Below are 25,912 nucleotides of genomic sequence, written 5' to 3' on the forward strand. Positions count from 1 at the left end.
GCGACTGCACTGATAAACTATTGATTGAGATCAACTCGGGTCAAATTTATAATATTATTTGACTGTGAAAAAAATAAATCTAACATTACATAAACTTGTCGGGCCTTCGTAGTAACGTCGAGTGAAAATTCACACATTATTTTAACCTATTTATAATAAATGATCATAATACAATAATCATTGTATAGGCTATAACAGTATCATATAATTAATCGAATTATTGTTGAATAGAGACGGAATATTATTTGTATTGCAAAAAGAAACATAACTCAAAGTTTTCATTGCTCACCTAAAGATACAACATATTTTGTATTTGTAAAAAATATTGTTGTTTCATAAATATGTACCTACTACATGTACTATAATTTATAAGTACATAATAAAATGTCATGTTTATCATATTTATATAATAAAAATTATAAGTGTCATCGTCGGTTATAAATTGATGTTGTATAGTGTGGTAAATAATAGTCCGTAGTTGGGTAACTTTGTGGGACTGGAAAAAAAATTCTAGAAACACTTCCAGCTTTGTAAAATCCTTGTCATCCCTTCAAATATTATAACCAACCTTATATTTTAATATAATACGGGCCAAGTCTAAGGAGCAATCGATTATGTTACCATATTGTTGTATAACAAAACTATATAAGTATATATTTGATTACAATTATCTTTACTAAATCGATGATTTTTTTAATAGTTTCTGATTTCGTATATAAATGTACACTGCTTGCAACAGTATTATATTAGTATGCTGAAACTACCGCATAATATTGTACGAGAGCATTAGAGTAGGTTCCTACGCAAAAAATATTAACATGATAAATGGTACCTAAGAGTTTATTTTTATTTTTATTGTATCTAAAACCCGTTTTTTTTAGTTAATCGTTTTACTAATGCTAATATTATATACAATTTTAACAAATATTAGAAACTGATTGTTAGTATTAAACAAAAGTCTTTTAAATTAAAACAGTACAATGTAATGTTTTGTAATATATATATTATGGTCTGCACCAGATATTGGGATTTAGACTTTCGTAAAATCAACCGAACCAGATAGTGTATCCATGTTTATTCAAAATCGTATCACGAGTATTTAATCCATGAAACATTTTACTGAAGATACTAGTCTGAAAAGACACTTAAAATGTGCATATTATAGACTATATCGAATACAGTTATTAATTCAATCTGTATAAGACCAATAATGTTGTAAATTGAAGATAATGTAAAAATATACAAATTATATTAGGTATTTTAATTTTTAACAAAGTATATTTTTCGATAAACAGCAAATTCATGGTTTATTAGTATCGGGTTATTGTAATAATATTTCATTATACCTATTTGTACTTTTATATCAACAAATAGTAATGATACTTAATGTACATTTAAATTTAAAGTATTTATGTAAAAAGAATTTACTTATATTTTACATTATTATAATTTAATCAATTATATTGAAGAACAAGTATTAATACAAAAAATACAATAATTTCTAATATACAATCGGCTATACAGTTGTCTGTAATAATATGCATTAAGGGGAAAAATATAAATAATATAATAAATATCTAATCATCTGTAAAAGTTAATAATATCTGCAACTTTTGATCTATTGATGGTACAAAGCTAATTGAGTTTACTTTGTGCAAAACTGTAGGATTTTAAAAACTATCTAATTGTGTTGACAAGTTTTAAAAGTAATTATATAAATTAATGTGTTCAATTGAAAATGCGAATAACTAATTTAGAACAATCATTAGAGTATAAAATAAGTTTTTAAGCTGTTTTATTTACATTTTATACTTTTTTTATACATAATTAAATATTCAAAATAATCTTTAGATATTTATACAATGGATCTAATCATTCTAATCTTTTTTACTATGGTTTATTCAATTTTTTAATTTTTTATTATTATTAGCTTTTAGAACAAGACTATTACAGCTTGACAATTAAATTATTCTACATAATTTAATACGAATATTCTATCTTATATGTTAATTAAAGTATACAATTAATATCCAATAATACCTAATAATATTATAAACAATAATATTCTAATTATTATTACATAATATATTCTATTTGTTTTACGCATGAATTAACACAAGCTACCATATTACTATTAGTCAAATAAACTACTAACAGCGATATAAAATATCTTTAGCAATATAGTCTGACAGATCGTCTACGCTAAGAATCGTTATTCATCGTACACAATAATTTATCATTTAATTCAAAATGTATTCTACTGAATGACTAGATACACATAACACCTACCGTACAGTAAAGCGACTTTTTTTTCAAATGAGAACCAATCTATTTTGTTGCAAGTTATTATAGAGATTATTTTTTGAAAATGTTGATGCATTTACATTGGCATACAAATTAATAGTTACTAATTTCTGAATTATTAAAAAATATGGGCTCAAAAATAAAAATCCTTTATATAAATATGTATGTATATTTTATAGTCTACTATAATTATTAAATACTCAGACAATATTACAATTATTATAGCGTTATTATTCTCCAGCCGTATTGCATGTTCTTAATACACAAAGCTTATTAATATTCAGAAACTAGTTAACTAATCGTTTACATTTTGAATCTTGATTTAAATACACCAACATTTTCAAAATATTATAGTCTGCTAGTCTAACAACTTTTCATTATTATTACATATGTAAATACTACACTTTTTTAATCTACGTAGTGTCAATATTAAATGACTTTATTATATTAATAATGTTAAATCGTAAGCAAGTTCCCGGTTAATAACAGAAAATTTAATTTAAAATGTTACAAGATAGTGAGATATTTTAATTTTCACGAACAATTTAAAACAGTTACAGATATTTTGCAAACAAAAGTATTTAATACATTTTTATGCTATTTAGATGATGCTAATAATTTTTCCACTTGAATGCATACATTTTGTATATTTTTAACGTTTATAAAAATTATTCTCTTATCCGCCTCGAACTGTCCAGAAAGTTTGTATTCAACATTACTAGAGCAAGCCAAGAATTGGTCACGGTCACACAATAATTGCACATAGTTTCTTAATGGCTAAAGTGGACGTATATTCACAGCTCGTAAGGCCAGTGTCGACATTCAAAATGTGTTCACTGAATGTCGTATTTAAGCCCAGTATAGAGAATATGTTATGCTTCCGGAATCACTCAACCAGGATTTCAACTATACGATATTTTAGCCTTAATAAAATTCCTCATCACCGCCAATCAACTAGACAAAATAGAATTCTCCTTAACATATCTAGTATTTGAGTAGTTTTACTAAAATAATGTATGCGTTGTTAATATTTTACGTTATCTATATGTATGTAATTTAATATTTTAAAATTCACTCAATGGCCACTGTTGCTGAATGTTTATTTAAATAAATCAATAAAAAAAATCATGATCTACCATTGTATAATATTAAATGTACTTATTTTACAAATCAAATCATGGTAATCATGGTATATAAAAAAATAATAGTAAGTTTAGATATGTCGGTTCGTTACATTTCGATGCACGGAAAATTCCCAACTACGAGCAATGTAAAGACTATATAAGGCCAGAATCGTTTTTATCAAGACATCAAATGTGTCATCGTTGCTTTCTATATGCCTAACACTATAATATCAAGTCTAAATGTTAATGGACACAACTACACAGGTACTCAACTATACTATGCATGTATAATATTGTGTTATTTATATTTCAAGTACACGTCAAAACATAATAATATCTTCGGAAAATTCGAATTCAAATGATAACTCATAAGATCGACATACACAACAACCTTGCACCGATAATTAAAATAATATAAACATCTAATTGCTGGATTTTTACAATATTCTCAGTCTTAATTATATTGACAATGGTTGGTAAAAGGACGAAGACGCTGACCAATGACGTGACCCAATAACACGTGGGATGATGAAACCAATACAGTTTGTATGACTACTTGCAATCGCGGGAAAAAAGTTTTCTGCCACATCAACTCTCTGGACGTCACTATACACAGACGTGTTAACGTATCCCCAGAGACAAGAAGTATTTGTTTTTGTATGTTCCGTGAAAAACAAAATATCGTACTTTTTAAAATAGGTATTGTAAAATAGGAGTATAATTGTATATATAATAAATCCTTTTACAACTGAAATAATACCTATTAAATTACTATAACAGTATAACATATTATATAAATACACAATAAAATAAAACGTTATAATATCGATTATTTCGTTTTAATAATCATTTATACAATCAACCAAACATCATCGTTGCTACAAGGATTATAATATTTACTAATTAAAAACAAATATTTAATATTAATATGGTCCTTTTTTGTTGTATTTTACATTATTATTTTAATGACTGGTCCACTCTTGAACTTAAACAGTATTTTTAGTCCCATCGCTCCAAAACTCTTTTTCCTCACTCTCTCCCTGTATATAAAATATATAATGCATATTGTACAAAACATTTTAAGTGTTAGTATTTTCCCTTTTTAAAAAAACTGCGTCAATAGCTTTTAAAGCATATTTAACTGTATAAGTTCATATTTGTATGTATTTTAACAGTTTTTTTTTACACTAAAAAGTTTAACAAATTACTCATATATTTAAATAAAAATAAATAAATAATGTTTTGAAAATTCAATAAATATTTTAATATAATATTATTAACATATCTTATCTTATTCCAATAATATTATTTTAAGCTTATTGGTTAAATTAGAACTAAACTAAAATTTAAAATGTATTCTAACTACCTAACGCTTTAAACAATTTTGACTAAATAATATATCAATATTTTAATATTACAAACTAATAATTCAGCACATTGAATCTATAAAAAACCAAATTATTTATTTATTCAACAATTTAATAGTAATATATTACAATAGATATTTTGTAATTTCTGTCATAATTAATTTAATAATTACTGTTATAATTATTATTTATAAAATTAATTATATTTTTACTATGCATTAAAATATAAAGCATTTTGTTACGTCCTGATATTAGTGAATAGTAGATGGTGTTTAATCAATATCATTTATTATAAACTATAAAATATGCCAATAAAAAGTGGTAAAACTAAAAATCAAAAATCCATTAATAGGACATCTTACCCTCAATGCGTTTTATCTAAACGTAGAACATAGCGAATTTATATTCTTCAGAATCAATTTTGTATTGTAATTTATTAAAATATATTCCCAATATCAAATTGTAAGGTAAAATTATTATTTTCATATTGATTTATATTAATTATGTTTTAAGAAATATATGAACAAGTAAAATATTTCAATTTAAAAATATATCATAGAAAACCATCGAATACAGATAATGTTCTTACTTTTCATTAATAGGCCAATTTATTATAATATAATTATCAAAGATATCAATATGGAATTATTTTGTATTTATATTCGATATATAATAATATTGTTGTTTAATATTTAATATAAATAATTATTTTCAAAATGACTTTCAATAATATTATTCAATTATTTAAATAAAAACAATGTTATTAATATTTTAATATAAGTAGTTAACAGTCAATTGAGATTGAAATTAAACTTGATCAACTACATATTTTTTACCAGAATAAAGCATTAAATTTTTATCTATGCATTTCAAAATTATTCTCTTAACGTTTAATTAACTAATTGTATTTTTATTCATTTAAAAATATGAGTTTTTCTATTAATTGTAATTTTTATTTAAACAGTAGCTCTATATATATTGTACATAAATATGAAATTACACATATATAAATATATATATATATATATATATATACATAGATACATAGAAACAGTCTAGTGTATTTTATGATATATAATGATAATTAAAAAATTATGTAGTCAAACATGTTGACATTATATTGTCATGAATCGATGTATTATTTTATCATTGTTTTATTATTATTATTATTATTCATTTTAGTGGATTAAAATTAACAACGCGTAATTGCTATATATTAAAATAAGCTATTGAATAGTTATTGAAATTCTAAAATGTTTCACTAAAATATATTATATAAAAAAATGCAATTCAGTATCTGCACTATATTATTTCATATCGATAAAATTTTATAAGAATTGCGAGTGCGAGAAGAAGTAAATCAAAGATCAATGAAAATATTGCAGTCTTAAGTCTCAGCAGGCTTATTCGTATACCCGTAACGAAGGAACATATTATTTAGAATGACTTTTTTCCATTACCTCGTTTTCGAGCCGGAACCGTTATATATAAGACGGGTACTGGTCTACTCACAATGTGATTAAATTGCACGAAGCGTAGGCACCTTTTGTTGACCCGATTTGGCGTCGTGGTTACTAAGTTTAAAGAACAGAAGGCCCCTAAGGAAACTCTTGGTGTAGGAAAAAAGACACAGGAAAAAATAATAGATCATTCTTAAATATTTTATTTATATATTACAAGCCTACACTTTATGCATGATGGCTTGAATGTGAATTATATTAGTTTATTAATTTAAAAACAGTGAATAGTTAATTGCAATATTTAATTAATTGCATAGTTGTTAAAGATATAATAAAACTATTTAAGATTTGAGTCGATTCATAAAGAATAAAATAATTTAGGAAACTCACATTGTTTTAAATTCTTTTCTAATATTGCCTTAAGTACATAACATAAATTCCAAAGGTTATAAGGGATACACAACGTCTTGAATCATAATCTACAAAGTTTTATAATCGTATAATATGGTTTAACGATGATTTACATGATAATTTATATTATCTCAAACAGAAAATATGTTGGTGTTGTTGATACAAAATTTACACAATCTTATGATGGTTGAAAATGAAGAATTTTTTGCTATAAGCTATTTTATATTCATAAATTCTATAAATATTCTTTATTACGAAAATAAAAAAAAAAAAATCACTAAATAAAAAGAAATACATTATACATATTATATTCTGATATTTACTAATATTGTTTAAAAGAAGCTTTAAATTAACTGTTGAAAATGATGTAACTTTAAAACATTTATTAATTATTGCACATTGAATTTAATACTTATAAGTCTAATTAATTATTGTAAATAAAATAGTATTCATTACAGACAATACACAGCGTCAAGTGACATTTATTTGTTATGTTGTGAAAATATTTTAAATTTGGCGAGTTTGTTTATTCAAAAAAACCAAATTTCAATATTTAAAGTTATTTAAATTACCAATATTTAGTATTAATAAAATGTAGTTTTTAAAATAATGGTTTCGAGTGAAACGCGATTTAGTCAAAAATCGTTTAAAAAAATAAAATAATTAAAACAAAAGCCATTATTGGCATTAATCACCATATTTTTTACTATTTTTACGATAAAAAAAAAAATGATTTTAGATCTTAAAGAACACTTCTAATATGTAATATATTATTATGTTTCATCATAAATGCATACTAATTAAGTTTTGTTCAATTTTACCTCATTTTAAGTGAATATTAAAATTTGATAAATTTGTGTTGATGGTAGCCGCCGGAGTAGCTAGTCAATCAAATGTTTGCAATAAGCAGTACCAACTACCACCAGTCACTAACACCTTTTAAAAGTGACTGACGAATCTTATCACTTCCAGATATAGTTAGATATAATAATTACAGCCTATTTATTTGACGTGTACAATGATTTTGGAAAAAAAATATTTTAAGCGAACCTAGCTGGCAGCTAATTCAACTGCCAACTACACACTAAATTAAGTATTAACTATTGATTTTCTGAAAATTCAATTTTTCAATTTTTCCTAGAGAGTTTACATTTTACATTAATCTTTAAATGAACATACAGGTTGGTTAGTACCTAATATTATATTTGTTAATATAATATTGTTGAAATCGATAACATCAATATAATTTACTAAAATAAACAATGTATTCATTAAAGTAAATACTATAATATTTTAATGTAGTTTGATGTTTTAAGAACGAAAATTGTTTGAATACCGTGTTTTAGCTTGAGAACAAAATAATATTTTCTTTACCTTATCACTGTTCATTCCGCAACCGGATATATATTAATTGTACAAACATCGTTCTACAGCATATTTTTAAGAGTTTGCCAATATTATTGTTTAACAAATATTTAAATATGGAAAGTATGTATTTTTAACGCCTATGTTAAGTCAAGTTAGACAATTAATTTGTTTAAGTCGCAGTGGTACTTGGGTCACGTTCCTCTACAGCTTAATGCTTTTGTTTTTTCGACCGGCTGTTGTATGTTCTATTCGTATTACGTATTACGTAATTCAATTTTATAACCCTTTTTGTGGATGTCCAGTAGGTAGTGAGTTTGCTACGACTTCACTTTTTTGTTATTCTTGTTTTCAAACCACGTTGTCATTTGTGAATTTTGTATTTGATTTGTACGAATTGTATGTACGCAAACTGTTTGAAATTCGACTGTTGTCGACAACTGGTAAACACAGTTAAGCATTTCAACCTTTTTTTAATTTGTGTTTCGTTGTACAAGATGTATGGTGTGATTTTCTGTCGTGAGCCTTAAATGTTAAACATCAATAATACTAGTAACATAGAATTGCAACCACTTAGAATCATATAATTTCAATAGATGGGTATAATGTAGCATGACTAATAATTAATTTCTTATATTTTTCATTGCTTTACATTTTTAATATAATAATATTATTGAACATGATCACAAGACATGTTTTTTATTGTATTTTTTTTTTTTTTTTTTTTAATTTCGTATAGTCTAGTATATCTAATATGCTTATTTTTGTCATCAATTTATTCCTGTACTATTATGAGACTAACATAATATATTTTCCATTTAAGGTATTTTGAACGAGTACTGTGAAATAGAATATTGTGTGCGGGTATACATACACTATTGAAAATTCCATAGATCTTTTATTACTTCTATTGATGAAATATTTTATACATCGTCAGGGATAATAAATATGAAAATAAAAAAAATAAAATATCTGCGTACATCAATCGTATATCAAATATATATAATGAATGTATATATATATATAGTATTAAACAAAACAATTTTATTTTTATTTTGTAATTAATATGACACATTTTCCATTGCCGTTATCTACTACAGGTTAACGTTAAAGTTACACAAAATTGAATGTAGGTACCTACATGAAATATTAAAACGAGACAATATAAACAAATTAGACAGTTTCCTACTTTAAATGGCACGTAACAATGTTTTAGTTTCTCTATAATATGTAAAACAATATTATATTTATGGATACGTGATCTATCGTGTTACGTGTATAATAATATCGATACGTCTGTAACATACACAGACAAATACAACACCGAGCGGTATTTATTTCTAGAACTAATAGCTGCGTGTTTTCAGGTCAGGTTTGGCAAATCCCCAGATAAACTACAAATAAAATCCTCAACCGTCCAAACACCGACGTTTTGTTCATGTCAATTATCGATGATCCCTGTAGCAAGAAGTATTCTCTCACGCATGTATACACACATAAACGCTGTAGTAATATACGCACATTCGTACGAAGTTACAAACGTAACGGACGTACAGATGATAAGGTTTTTACATGTGTATGTGTGGCAGTGATCCATGTTTAAGACAAAATTTTAAGACCATTCACCGATCATCAGCCATACGTGAGATAATTCATAATATTCTTCATACTATAGTATTATAATGTACATTCATTTAGTATAAACTGTTTAGTTAACAAAGTACTTTTTTATCTTGAAATGCAGTTATTTCACTTATTCGGTGTATAAAATCATTGTCAACATTGTGAATACACCGTAAAATCTATGGTTTGACTCGAGTTGATATTTTATATATTTACGTATAAATATAAATATAATACATTTTTCTCCTATGCATGAATAATAAACAAATAATATAACCTTTAAGTTCAATGATAGGCAAGTTGATTTTAATATTAAAGCTAATAACATAAAATCGATTCTGATAAACACAAATATGCTATGATGTACGTTAATAACATCCGCGGAATCAACACATGCAAGTAGTCGTCTTCTCAAGAGTTAATCTAAAGTATAATATTATTTTAATATTATGAACAAATCTTACTAAAATCTAGATTAATTTAATAATAATTTGTATTTATAAGCAGAATACCAAGTATATTCTTATCAAAAATTTAGTGACTTACCGGTCGGTCTGCAATCAGAAATTCACTTTGCTTTGGATTTTAAAATATCAGGATATCAGTCTGAAACATACATATATATATATATAATAAATAAATAAATATATACACAAATTATGAAAAAATGCATATCACATACATCCAATTGTGTAAATATTGTGTTTTTAATTAATAAATCATTAAAATTAATTTTATTTTAATAATCACTGTAAAGATACATAAATCATGCTTTAAAATTAAATTTATGTCATACACTTTACTATATAGAATATTATTAACTCAAAGCAAAGTGATAATTTAATTACAAAAGCCTTTTCAAAAATTGAATAGTTAAACTGAGTTTTAATTATTTTTAAATTTACAAAAACGTAAATCAACGTGAAATTACAAGGAAACTATGAAAAGGATGGTGTTGTACGTCGATAAACTTTCTTTACTTAAATTTATTTGACCGTGTTGTTTAATAACCATTATTGTTATTTATTATAACATGCTGATGACATTTTTTCAACGAACATTTTTAATTAATCATGTTTGTAATAACTACCTACATAATTTAATTCATCTTAAATAATGATAATTTTATTAATTTTTATGTATTACTATGAAAATAGTAGATACATTTAAAATATACAAATAATTTAACTAACTGAGGATACAATTAAGTAAAATCCAAACATTTTTAAAAATTAAAAAAAAAATTAAATGTATATTGAAGCTATTGGTTAATTATTTATTTTTAGTTAACAATTTTTGAATTTTCGAAGTGTTAGAATTTTAAAATATAAAACTTATTTAGTTTTAATCAATAATAAATAGACAAGGCATTGAAGAACGCATTTTGTTTTAATAATTTATTTTAAGTACCTAGGTACTTGGTAATAATATTAATAAAAGGACTATAGCTGAGAATGTTTAATAATTTTTTTTTCGTGAATTTTAAAACTCAAAAAACTTATAACCTATTTTATCTTACTAAATATTAAAAAATGTATAGCTAATTAATTTTATATGAATAATATCCATGTATGTATATTATGTATTATGTATGTATCCAATTACCGTAATCATATTGAGTGGTACAGCGGAACTATGTACAGTAAACAAATCAATATGTCTAATTGTACAAAAATACAAATATAATAACTAACGGATAAAAAATAATAATAACTTTTTATTCTTCGTTGGAACTAAGAGTATTTTGCTATTTAAGTTGCAAAGCACTAAAGGCGGTTAGTATTTTAGTATTATGTTAGCTATTATAATGCTTTGTGACCTTAGCATATTGTTATTGTAGATATTTTCAAATTTTATTTTACTCCAAAATATCCTATTTTTATAATTTAAATACTTAAAACCTTAAATAAATATTTTTTTTTCTTTATTTTTATTAAAATTCTTTTACCTACCCTAATATTTTTTTAGTCATCTAATATATTACATATGTATAAACTACTTATAAATAATTGTTATGTCATTAAATTATTAGAAAAATTATTTCGGTGTTATTAAACTAGATATTGTTTTAATAATTGTATGATATTAATAAATTATAATTTACTTGAATATTCTAATAAACACCTATTACTTACTAAATATTTGTTTTATTTTACATATATAAAAATAGTATAATATTATATATATTCAACTTTTATCTTTAACATGAAACAAAATTAATAATTACCGTTAATTATTATAATTTACGTTTAAAACAGTTAAAACCGAATTCATTAGTGGGTGATAAACAACGATTGAACCCTCCTTGCCACCAGAACACGGATCCCTAATACCGGTGCGTTTTATTTGTTAATGTCAACGGAGCAACCACGGGGTTGTAAATCACACGACTATCCGGGGGTGGCGGTGTACATGGTGTTTTCTGCTCTTTTTCTTCTCTTCTACTATTTCTTCTTCTTCTACTTCTTCTGCGACAGCCACCACTGCTTCTCTCAATTGGATAATAATATACCTTTGCAATACCTTCTCTCTGTCTCTTTCTCTTTCTCACACATACACACAAATACACATGTACATATACACATACATAAACAATTCCAAAGTTTCACACCAAAGAAACGTTGTTTATGGGTTTGCTTTCACCTTCGCGTCCCTATACACGAACACACATACACACACCTGTGTGTATACATAATTTTCATCGCCATTCCCACCGGACCATCCGCCTAAGATGGCGACAAAGATTTTATAACTCTACCTCTACTCCCACCTGCTGAAGCTTAAAACCACACAATTCTATGCTTGCGCTCTGCTCGAAGCGATACGAGTTGTTGCGTCACCCTCCGGGGGACTACAATCCATAGAGTTCATGTTCTTTTGGTTTTGAAAAGTAGTAAATATATAACGATTGTTTTCTAGAAAATACGGATAAATTAAGTTTAAAATTAATTTGTTCTTAACCATTTTATAGTTATATAATGTAATTTGCATTTACTTATTTATTAAAAAAGGAAAAGGAAGGAAATTATATTTTAATCGTTTTATACATGACTAATTCTTATAAAAGATTTAAATTAAACATCCATTGTTTATTTATTTATTTTTTTAATCATATTAAATTGTATAAGTAATTATTAGTTAAAAATATTAAATACATCAATAGTTAATAGTTATTATGTATATCACGTCTGTGGATTACTGAACTTTACTCCTAATTTTGCTTCATCGAGTCGCTAAATCCACGCCAATATTATGAACTTCTTTGTGAAAACAATGTTCATTATTAGAGTATTCCACAATTTTTAAACTTTATTTTAACTGGCAGCTTTATTTTTAAACTTTGCACTGCCATTTTTACTTAAACAGCAATATTATTTTTAAAATTTTATAAAATACGATGTGAAGTATTGCCTAGAAAATTAAATATTTATTTTTTTTTAATTAAAATAAGTTAACAAATTCTAGTTATTATGTGACAAATTATTTAATTATTCTGAAAATAAAAGAATTAAAAATAATTTTTGTACGTTAAAGAATGTTTTTAGACACCTTTCACTCATTGTTAAATCAAATCAATTAAAACATCACGAGAAATAATTAAAATAAATTAAAAAAATTATCACAAAATAAAAAATACTTTATTATTTACAAAAGTTTTTTGAATGATTGATTTTATTAGCTTTGTTTGAATATTATATTGCTATTACATCAACATAATTATATGCATTGTATACGAGATTTAGTTACTTCACATTGTACATAATATGGTATTTTAGTTTATTATTAGTAGTTATCCTACACTGGTATTAAAATATATTTTACGAGCTAAATAATTATTAGTTTAAATATAATTTACATGTTAATATAATTTTTTAGTCATATATAATATATTTAATGAAAACAATTAAATTTATGATACAAAATATAAAATCAACGTGTCAATAAAATATATTTCGAAGTAGTAAAATGTCTGTACCTATCTACAATATATAATATAATATTACATAATGAATATTTATACTTTAATTTGACAAGTATTGCTGCTAGTTTAGTACGTAATAATCGATACATCGTTATTTATCCGACTAAAGTTCACATTAATTTACTAAATCAAAATAATTCATTAGGACCAGCAGGTGAACATAAACAATATCGGTTTCAATGGTGTATAATAGTTATTTTTATTGTAATCGATTTGAGGCCGAACGAAAAAAACCCTCTTTTAACAATGTCGAATTATTTTCATTAAGGACCATTAATTTTGAACGTTCTGGAAATAGGAAAGACGGCTGAACGGAACCAAGGCAATAAACTAATGAGTATAAGGGTAGTTAATAATAATAAAGAAAAGTACATAATTACTAATAAACTTGATAGAATATTGGCGCCATTGCTTTCAGAGTTAAAATCTAGGTTTTTTTTTCGTGAAACGTGTGTTAATAAAATGAAATGCCATTATAATGGGGTTTTTTTATGTAGCCCACGATACGTTAAAGCCATATGCTCTTTGCAGATTCGTAAATCACTATTTGCTGCATTTTTGTATTATGAAATTCAAAAAAAAAAAAAAGCAATACCTAAAATATAAAATAATTATATTAGAACAGCGTTAAAATGGTGTTCATAAAATGACAGTAATTGTCATGTACGTGCTTATCCTTTATAGTTTTATACCTTTATACTCCGTTATACTGTTTCAATACTAAAATAGCACGACAGTATGCGTGTGTATTTTGTTTTATTTGCTTAATATATTTTTGATTCATTCATAAGTAGAATGCATTATTTTTCGTATATTAAATTGAAGATGTGTATTATTTTTTCCTTTGTTAACTTAACTGATATTATAACACATAAAGTATAAGCTTTATTTATAAACAAAATTGTATTTTCTGGGAATTATCTAACTTTACTAAAACATATCTATACGAAATATACCCATAAGGCTATAACTGATTGCAGCTACATTTTATTCTATATTGTGTTTACAATTCATACTTCAAAAATCGACAAATTTTTTTTATAAATGTCGATAAAAAATGAATCGGTTAACATTTTTTAAAATTTAATTGTTAATAAATTATTCATTTCACAGTTAAAAAATTTTAATTTTTACATAATTTTGTTATAAGCATTTTAAGTTAGAATTTTTACAAAATTTGACAAAATCTCGAAAATTAAATTTTTTTTTGTATTTAGAGATTCATAAACACTTTTTTGTTAATACCTAAGATTTGAAAATATTATACAAGAGTAGTATATATATATATATATATTTGTATATTCACATCACTTTTCAACAGGAAGATGTTTAAATTTTAAAGAGGAATATCCCATTCAATACCATTTATTTTTCCGTGTAACACAAAATCATAATGATTCTGAAATTACATCCTCACACAAATTTTTTTCAAATTGATTTGTTTTTAAATTATTGTTTTATATTATAAAAGAATCGTTTTTCGTATGTAATGATATATCATTTAATTCAAGTGTAACACACCCTTTATAGTCACACTTCGAAACCTAATGTACAGCAGAGTAGTACCGGCTTGCCCACCATTTTCATGATGATAATACAATATTATTTAAGTTTAGTAGGTCTCTTCAATACTTTCTCTTTAATCCATGTGTAACATTTATTGGTTGTATATCTTATGAGATTTATGATACTAATTATAGTTTTGTGACTGAGTAGAATGATTTGAAGTGATTTTAACTGGTCCAATTATTAGGCCTGTGTGGAACATGGAGTTAGATACGTACTACGGTGCGGGAGTTATAATCTGATAAGTTATCAATTACGAGAATACTTTAATAATATGAATTTGGAGGGATGGTTTTGTATAGCGTTAAATTTGAATCACATATACTCAGATAGACTTAAGGAGATGTTTTTATATAAATTAGTTTAGTGTAGATTGTAAGCTTAGATTTTATTTTTGGGCGTAGTAAATGTAATCTTTAATATATAATATTTTTATATATTCACAATTTATTGCAACCTGTTTTTCTTTAATCTAGTTACCTGTATATATTTATGAATTGTGAACATATACAGAAATGTTGACTATTTAAAAATGTAAAATATAATGTTTAACACGTTGACCAATCTGCATACTTGCATTTATAGTGAAGATAGCTTTGATTAATTTTCAACGTAAAATGTTAATAAGAAAATACAAAAGGCGAGAAATAAATTAATTTTACTTACTCTGTTGAAACATCACACGAGCACAGAATGAATCATGTTTAATGGGGTGCAATGTGGTGGGTATGAAAAGATAAAAAATGTATATTCCGTGACTGAAATTCTTGTAAGGTGAAACTTAATCGTAAAACATTAACAGAGAGGACATACAAAAAATTTGTATTTTATAAAACATAATTTATGTTTTAATACTCATTTAATTTAAAAAATATTTATAGGTACACTTATTTGTATTAATAAATTAAAGTAGTTGAAACAATGAGGATTATAAATAAGATGTCTTTAGGTGTTTGATTTTTAACGAAACAATATTATTTATAAATATTTATTTACGCTATATTAGTATTAACAATTCTCATAACTTAACATTTTTTTAAAAAATTATTTTAAATAAATATATATATTATTAGTTACAATTATATTAACTATAATTTTTTTTATTTATTTATTTAAAGAATGACAATAAGTATATAAAATGGACCTATATAGTTCCTCTATCATAAAAAATGATAGTGCACATAAGAATCAATAAATAAGAAGTGTATGAAATTTACCAAAAACCCAGTATTAATGCATATCACATAAATAAACAAATCGAGTGAGCAGGTCATGTCTGGAGGTTAAGCAAAACCATAAAGAAAATTCTGATTGAAAAAAAATAATCGGGAAAAGACTGAGGCTATCACTCCAGACAGCGCTGAATAGAGAGGATCAACGATGTTCTATACAAATGCATACAAGGAGCAACAATAAAATGGATTGTATGGAGTAAGATGGAAAAAAAGTGACAATTTACGTACTACAGTAATCAATGAGTACAATAAGCAAATTTTATGAAGGCAAGAAATTAGGGTTCGTGAATGGAAAAGTCGTTCAATGGTTGCTTCCAGTTCTATGCTAACAATTTTTTAACTAGATTATCCATATTATTTGTGTTTCTTTTTATTATGATTAAAATTATTAATATATTATATTTTAACTACAGCTTGTCATTCGTTATATATTTCGTAAATTTGGTTTGATTTCTATGTTAATGATTATTATAAATAAATTGTCGCGATTGTTTATCATCTATGTATAGTTTTATTGATGGTCTCCATGCCAAGTCTTAGAATTTTGTGAGGTATAGGTAGGATAATAAAAATATTCTATACAGAATATAGATACTCCGTAATTATAATTCAATTTGGAAAAGGTACTTCAAGGAGAACATTACATTTGTCTTCATAAACCAGGTCTATGAAATAATAAGTTACCTTTTTTAATTTTGTAAGAAATTAATATTATCTTTTTTGTAACAAAAATAAATATACATTCTAATTAATTATTAATTATTTTAAACTACTGATATTATGAAAATAATTCAACAGCGATGGTAACAGTGATAACAGGAAAATAGTAATTATTTATTTATCCTAATAAATAGAATCTGAAAATATTTGACTTCATATTTTTACCATTTATTTTGCTGGGTATTGTTTGAAAATAGATTCCAATAATACCTCGTTTAATACATGATAATAAATGCTCGTAGTCTATTTTTCAATAATATAAACCTTTCATATAATATACATTTCAAAAAATGTAAAATATACCATCTGTCAGATAAAAATGTACATATATTTATATTTTAAACTTCTGAAAGAAGGAAATTATACAAATAATATAATGTTTTAAAGTTCTTGCATTTATTCAGAACACTTCCTTTTGATGAAATAGTACTTTAAAATCTGGAACACTATGTATTATTTTATTTATTGTATTTGAAAAGATGAATTATCACTATCCGATACAAGTTTAATAAAAATGTTAAAATTAGATTATATAATTACATCATTTCATTAAAACAAGTATGATGTAGTCAATATTTTTCGCAACTTACAACAAAAAATATTACTATTTCTGTCCAGTAACCCGGGCCATATTTAGAGCAAGGCAAGGTGGCATAACCAAGCGCGCAATTCTAAAAAGGCACAAATTTCAATACTAGTTATGCAATCATTTTTTTAAGTAATATTTGAAAAATGTGTATTTATTTTAACAACCTACTATACAGTAGAATCTCGCTCTATTTTAATTGTATAAAAACTATTTTTTTTAAGCACATAATTTGAAATATTGGAAATTCATTATGCGTGGAATATTTATAATTTATATACTATACGTATAATTCATATGTAGATAATATTCTCATAAAATAGGCAGGTAATTAATGTATTTATAGCATAACCCTATCAATACGAAATGTACGTGGCATGTAAAATGCTAATTTTTTATTTGTGGGGGGGGGGATCAAATTCAGTGATTTGTCAAAAGTGACACCTAAACCTCATTACGGCCATAGATTATTTTGCTTTAAAACAGATATATAAATCTTCTACTTTAATAGTAAACAACATTTTCGTATTCGATACTTGTGTTAATATTTAATCAACAATTTATTTTGTAAATACAACTAAACAAACTATACATATTTTTCAAATTAAATCATGAAACTAAATAATAAAAATCCTTTCACCCCGTGTTAAGAGAACCAAATACAATACGTTGATCATCGTCCACTTTTACAAATGAACAATATTTTTCATTAAGTTGTATTATGTTCTATATGGAACATCAATATTATATAATACTTATTGATAACTCAGATAAACCATAATATCATTCTAGTTCTATTTTGAACACCATATAAAACGTAAAAACTAAATTTGACAACAGGTGCTTAAAGCTTATGAAACTGACCCAATCAATTACACGTCTTGTTGCTATACTCAAGAGAGGCGTTATAACACCTCTTTCAACAGTTGCATGTTGTATAAAACATAACTAAGTCGTTAATAAAATCCCAAGGAAAAATAAATTGGCGAATAGATAAAATCAAAAATACACAAAAATATTCTAATATGCATAAATTATATAAAATACAATTAACTTATGCAGTACTCTCTCAGTATTTGTAGTTTCAAGAAATATACAATTTATGTTTCAATAACCATACATACATAATACATAAATACAACAATTAGTATACCTAAATCAAACAACAGTATGACCTTTGCATTCATAAACACGTAAATTTAATTATTCAATACACCAAAAACATAAAATATTTATAGTCTATCGGCTTATATTGTAATAGTATTTACTATAGATGCAAATGAATTCCTTACACTATGTACTAAATATTATTATTACTTTGTACATAAGAAAATCTTAAAAATTCCATTACCAACAATGAAATAATACAAACTGCCCAAGTAATAATGCATTCAAATAAACAAGTAAAATATATTCTGAGTGTCTAATAATGTGGGTAACAAACATTACGAAACAAATGAAAATCATAATAAGACAAACATAAGATGTGATAAATACAATAAATTATCGGCGGTTATCTAAACTCTTAAGTTCCAAACCATATCAAAAACATCAATCGTCAATCGTCATAAGGAAACTTGAAAACATTTTTTTTTTTTTTTTTTGATACATATAATTGTAATTAGTTTAATTAAAACCAATCAACATAATATGCCAATGGGCTAGGTTTATTTTTGTAAACTTTTTCATATTTAATTTTAAAAGTTAAATTTCATTTTATTTTGACTTAATTTTTATATTTATTTATTTTGTGAGTGTTAGAAAATAATAACGAAACTTTTGCTATTATTATCCTCAAAACATTTCCAAGAATAAATTAGTTCTGTTTAAATTTAACCAGTTAACAAAGCTAATTTGTAGAACATTGAACGCATGTAGTTTATATAAGCTATTTAAAAGTCGAGCAATTGGTTTATATAAAAATCGCTTTATTCAACTCATTATTTCTACTTTGTTTTTAATTTTACTAACTTAAAATTATTTATTTAAAAATTTAAATGTCTTGAAATTTAGCAGATTCGTATTCAAATTTTGAACAAAAATTAATAAAGATGTAAGAAACAAAATATTCATTGTATAATTAATGACCAGAGGGCGTTTGCTGCGTTGATAAATGCTAAGTCCTCGATCCTATAATAGGTGTGTCTTTTAAGATAATTTGTCAAACGTAACCTTCCCTGATGTTCGTCGGATATATTTTTTTTACCCCTTTTACGTTAATTTTGCACGCGAACTCGATACAGCCCCTTCATAATACATTGTCTGAAACAACGGAGACCATACTACTTTTTGCATCCAGATAATTTTACATGACCATAAAATACGCATCTAATTTATTTCCGTTTCAACCATTAGTCACGCATGCTACCCTTTCTCATCTTATTGCAGCGTTTTAGACGTAAAAAAAATAAAATAAGCGAATATTTAATTTATAAATCACTTAAATCGAATGACAATTATTTTTATTGTAAAAAATGTATTACTAAATTGATTAAATAATTATTTAATTTGAACGATATTTCAAAAACATATGTTCAGTTATGCGAAACTAAATATCTGAGAATATTAAACTATAGGTATGCTTAATTATAATCATATATTATAGCTGGTATAAGATCATTGATTTATATTCGATATTCTAGGCATTACGAATAATCATAACTTAGTTATTATTACAATGATAGTGTTGCGATTATTCCAATAAACTAGGCAGATACAATATTACGAGTATATTATATGATATGGAATATGGAAATAATCAAATGATTTTAATTGAATTATTATTATTTTACATCTACAAATTAATTTAAAATATATAAATTAATTATCTAGTGATAATTTTGAATTAATTTAAAATAATGAATACGTTGTAAGCGATATAGAAATATTTATTTTGACAAGATAAAAATAATACCTTTTAATTGATAAAGCATTATAAAATATAATTTATTATAATGCTCAAATTATATTCGAGGCCATAAGATGAATTATTGAAATAAAGGATCTGATACCAGTTTTATAATTTACATGAAGTATGTATCAGGTGGTCGTTCATTCCTGTTTTTGATACAACTAAAACATTTTCCCATCTGTTTCTTTTATTATACAGTAATTGATATTATTTAGGTATTATATTCCACAATTTTTATAATAAACAATATTTCACATTATTGCAAATATTTTCTTAAAATTATACTTATGCATGCATAAGTAAATGAGAGATACGTTATGTAAACCAAATAGTTTTAAGTGAAGTTAATGAAGAATTAAAACAAAATGGAAATACAACATAGTACTAGTATAATATATGCATTTTTAATATACATTAATTATGTTTACTTAATAAAATATTTGGATCAATGATAATATTTTAAACATAAAGTATATAAAAAATAAATATATGATCAAAAATGTAATCATTCAAAATAAAAAAAAAGTAAATACAATTTTGTTATAAATCTGACAGATTTCGTGGGCAATAATACAATATTATTGTTCAACATATTAGTTTTATTTTATCATAAAATATTTTTAGTTGGCATTGTCTTTTAGTATGAAATATTACTATTGCATTTAATATGTAATAAATATGATTTTATCTTGAAACTGTGGTTGCTATATTGAAGTATACACTGAGAATGTTATTAAGTTAAAGGCGTGATTTTTAAGACTATTGTCTTTATCGGTTTTTAAATTCGTTTACTTTGGATGACAAATGAGCTCAAGACCTTTGGGATCACTATCTGTTGATGAAGTTTTCTGTTTTTTACACACCTAAGAGTAAGCACACTGATAACATTTAATGCTAATCACCGGATGCGTGGTTCTTCAAGTGTAAAAGAGTCTAAATGAAGAAGATATTATTTTTGTTTATTCATTATATTATAGGATATACCTATATATTATGATTTTAAAAAGTTACTTGACACAATGATTTTTAACCACTTTATAACAAAAGCTTGTTAGAATAATACGTAGATTAAATGATTTTAATAGTTTTCAAAACTAAAATCAATCTTATTATAAGATATTAAAAAAAAATGTATATATATATATATATATATATTTATATATACAAGTATATCGTTATTAATTATAATGTATAGGTTATATTGGCTAGTGCCAGTTACACATGACATCATGTTTAAAAATGCTGTTATCAAATAAAAACTATATTAAAATGTGTTTTCTCTTTTGATGATTTTCTATATACTATTTTCCATTCTATAATGTTTATAAGAAAAAGAATAAAAATTAACCAGCATTTACGATATTTTAGAGAAATTGTCGAAATATGTCTTATGACGAAACACATTATATACATAAAAGTTACTATTCTCTTTATGTACTAAATAATGTATACCCTTAGGTCCTATTACAAGCCTCGTTTGTGGAAATCGGTTTTTTTATACTTGACGGCGTTTTTTTAGTAAATCGTAAGTATGAAAAATCACTAGTCGTCCAAAAGCTGGCCTACAGAAAATAGGCATGGTTTGTTTATCGTGATTTCTATGATAATATTTTTAACTAACACAGGATTTTACTTCTGGTACAGATTACTAATGAGTAATGAGTAATTGCACATTATTTAACAACTGCACTTGGATATTTATAAACGCTGAACCATTCATTAATTAAATTATATTCATTTTTTGAATGTAGGTATAATAATTGTATTAATTATTAATGTTTAACTAATTTTTACATTTTGAGATCCAGACACGTGTTTAGTTTATTGTTATTGTGTCATAAAAGTAACAGTATGTTTTTATAAAAAAATATATTAAATAAAAAAAAGTTTGAATTGTATAGTAAAAAATTAATATTATATCATAGATATGAACACAGTTAAACAAACGCTGATTATTAAATATATTAGAATGATACAAAAATATTTAGAAACTAACACATAATAAATCAATAAACTTTCTAGTTATTGAAGTTTTTGATTAATTTAAATACTGACAGAAATAATCTTTAAAGCTGTCACGCAAAACAACGTAAAAAGTTTACGTAATGAAAAAAAATAGAACTGAATTATTTATTTCAAGTCGTCTTTAGCTGATATAATACACTGTTTGCATATATTTTCCAAAAATCGTAAACCATTCAATATATAGAAATAAAAGTAGGTTTTGACGAAAAATATAACAAACATTTCACAAATCACTTAAGCGAAAAGATATTTGAAAAATCTAATGCGTTTTTAACACGATTTACCCATATTAACTACGTTTTGGATTTAATAACTTTAAATCACATCAATTCATTTTGTGTATTAATCAAAAAATCTACATACTGTTAGGACGTTAGATAATACATTTATTAAATATATCATGAAACATTTAATTATTAATCAAAACTCAGTTATAATAAACGGTAGTTATAAAATGATATTTAATGCATTAATTATAAAACTTAAGTCACATAACTATAAGAATTTGTTTCATTTTAAAGGTGTAACCAAATATTATTTAATAACGGTCTTCAATTTTATAGTTGAAAACTATAACCTTTAACTTAATGCATTATAAATTTATAACTTCCAATAAGCATTGTAATAAGTTTTGTCACCATTGTCAAAGCTTTCAAAAGTTTTTTTTTATGTTTTTTAATAAATCGTTTCGTTTAAAATTATTATTAAATTTTAAGATAATTTTTAGAAATAAGGGTGTTCATTTTTGGGATACATATGTATCTGGTCACAATTTATAGTGGTTATATGTTATTATAAGTCAGTATTGATTGCAATCAATAAATACCAATGAAGAAATATGATCAGATTTTAAAAGGCTTAAGTCTTACATACATAGGCACTTTTATACTTAATTACTATATATTAAGCTAAATTTAATATAGTGTGTAATGAATACTGGATTACTTTTGTGGAATACCAAAGTTATTTTCAATATATCATGAACCTCTTCAATTTTGATTACAGTAATTATCAAGCGAAAATATGTATCTTTTTACATATCTCTGTCTTACAACAAAATGGACAACCAATATTAAACAATATAAAGATCGATAAAAAATACTTAAATAGTTGATAGTGTTCATTATTATATAAGGTCATTTCAACCTCAATTCAAACATTTTAAACAATACAATTTCACATAAAAAATATTTTACTAAAGTTACCTAATGAAAAATTTGATTTGAATTTAACATTACACAAAACAATATTTAAGCAAAATTGAAAATACTGAAAATATGAACATGCGTACCTCGTATAAATATCTTAATGAATGCTATTATTAAATACAGATTTTATTTATATATTTATTTAAGCGATCAATACAATCAAATGAAAATTTTAATTATTTATTTACATAAATAATCAACGAAGTATGTATAAAATGTGAATATCTACTCAACAACTTGAAAATAGTTATTCAAATAATTTATAATAATAGATAATTGATAAAATAATAAAAGTTTAAATTACAGTATCAAAACATTTAAAAATTAAAACTATAGCGATTATAAAATTCTTACCACTATCATTTAGTAATATGACAGATACATTTTTGGAACGTATAATATAGCTTCAACAATCACCACGATACATTCGAAATATGTTGCATTAACCAACTTTCGAAAGACGCACTTAAGGAAAAGTATTATTTAATTAAGAAGGTGCATTCATTAAAAATCAAGAAACGTCGGTGTGTCATTACGAGTTGGCATAGTAATAAAAGTATTTAACACTGCTAGTATGCATATTATGCATTTCCGAAGGGTGTTAGATAGATGGTGATTTATGGACAGAAACATTTAGCTAAGAAACTATTATAATGTTATAGTATAAATATGTAGGATCCATTGACGTTACTGGATGCTAGAATAACTTAACTTTGAATAATAGGTTGGAAGTTTAAAATATTGATTTGATGAAACTAAAATGTTTTTTTTTTCAAACTTATCTTATTTTTAAAGATTCGGTACAATCAAAAAATAGGTAAATCTATATAGCTAATGCAGTGACTATAAAGTACTACGTGGTCAAATATAACTTTAGTTATTCAATAATTAGACAGTGTATTATATTTAAAGCATGGGATTATATCATATTTATAAGAAATATAACGATTTTTACAAATTATTAAGTATGAAAATTGACAATATTGCGATAGATTGAAAAATAAAATAAAATAACTGCAGAAATTGAAATAATTTACGTCTAGTGTTCCCTGACAAAGAACTTATGTAGAGCGTTAAGTATGAAATAATAAATATTTACCGATTTTGTACGATCGCACATATGGCACTGTGCCCATACGTTTTTTTGGCAGAGGGTTGTGACGTTATGATGATTTTATCACAATGATAATAATCTAAAACTATAATGTAATGTAAATCATAAAAAAATATTCTTTGAATAAATTCATTTCATTTTTTTTTTTAAATTTCCACCCTCCCCTCGATTTTTAATTTTATATTTTGAAATAAAATATTTTTATGTATAAAATGTAATACATGTTACATATTTCATCATTAATTTATAATTCATAATTTATTTTAAGATCATGAGATAGAGTCAACAAATCCAGATAGGTATGATGACGAGCTCAAAGGCAGTTTTCGTTTTAAAAAATACATTTGATATATTTATTCACGTTTGATTCAATAATTGTTTATATATATATGTATAAAGATGTAGTCTGTAAACTATAGCAAACAAAAAATCTACAATTTATATGATGACTAATTAGTACAGGGATTAGTTCACCATAAAACTGATAATATTGAATATTTTATGGTACTTGCTTACTAAGCCAGATAAATTATAGATTGTGCCTGTTTTATATAATTAAACAATAATATTGTTAAATGTATTATTCACGTATCACATGTAACATGTATGTTCGTTTCAAAATTCTTTATTGTTATTCCTTCTTTTCTATTATATTTTTGAATTGTAAAAATTAATAAATAATCTATTAATCGTTATTATATAGAAAAGCTTTTTTATTTTATTTCCATTTCAATGGATAATGCACCAATACTTTCTAAACTGTAAACTCTATATTAAATGTCTAATTTAATTTCATTTAAATACAGTCTACAAAAACACGACAATGTTTAACATTTCCCGCGTTTTCAACATGCAAACATGCAACCCTTTTCGCATTAGACGTGCACCATTATCGTTCAATGATCATGAAT

The 25,912-nt window shown here is 24.5% G+C and overlaps 1 long non-coding RNA gene across 1 annotated transcript in view; it reads right to left on the minus strand.

Moving 5' to 3' along the window:
* LOC113556657 overlaps positions 1 to 25,912 on the minus strand; it is a 216,655-nt gene that overhangs the window by 167,026 nt on the left and 23,717 nt on the right. Inside the window, exon 2 of the long non-coding RNA XR_003405539.1 lies at positions 10,201 to 10,260. This is a non-coding gene — a long non-coding RNA (uncharacterized LOC113556657). The remainder of the gene's footprint in view (positions 1 to 10,200; positions 10,261 to 25,912) is intronic.

Source organism: Rhopalosiphum maidis, chromosome 1 (genome assembly GCF_003676215.2).
Source record: "Rhopalosiphum maidis isolate BTI-1 chromosome 1, ASM367621v3, whole genome shotgun sequence".
Taxonomy (NCBI): Eukaryota; Metazoa; Arthropoda; class Insecta; order Hemiptera; family Aphididae; genus Rhopalosiphum; species Rhopalosiphum maidis.